A 636-nucleotide genomic window follows, 5' to 3' on the forward strand; every position below is an offset into this window, starting at 1 on the left:
ATTGGCGTCTCTGTTAATTAGGATCAAACGTATATCGAGCGACCCGCCCCGGCCCCGCCCGGCGAGCGGCTCGGCGGCCTCAGGGTGCGCGGGACTAGAGTGTCGCGCTGTCACTCTCTGGCGAGCCGCGAGTGGGAGGGAAATATGTGCGCTCCAGGAAAGTGGAGCAAGAGAGAAATTTCACTCTTTTTCTCCATCCAATCCGCCCCCTGGTTCTCCCTCGACTTCTGCCGTAGTGCTCTAAATCTTCATTCCCCGTTTCGAAAGTTGAAGGAAATTACCCGATGTACTTTCTCGCTGCTGATTGTGTTCCCGATACCTCCCCTCTGGCCGGTGTGAATCGCGGCGCCGTTACAAACCGCCGCCGCCGCCGCCGCCGTGCAAAACCAACAACTTTTGCGGCGCCGAGGGAAGAAGGAGAAAGCGGTGGGGAAATGGGCGAGGAAAGAACAACTTCGTCGGGGTCATGGCTGTGGGCAATTAGCGTTGGTGTTGCTGATTGCGATTGCAATCGGGAGCAGCAGGGTATGGATGGGGGACGGGGCTGTGTTGCGGCGATGGTGGTGTGCGATTGTGTCTCGGAGTGCAGCGCAGTGGCGTAGCACAGTGCAGCAGGTCCAGGATTTTCCCTCCCCG

The sequence above is a fragment of the Frankliniella occidentalis genome, unplaced genomic scaffold (assembly GCF_000697945.3).
Source record: "Frankliniella occidentalis isolate FOCC.00 unplaced genomic scaffold, Focc_3.1 Scaffold274, whole genome shotgun sequence".
NCBI classification, from domain to species: domain Eukaryota; kingdom Metazoa; phylum Arthropoda; class Insecta; order Thysanoptera; family Thripidae; genus Frankliniella; species Frankliniella occidentalis.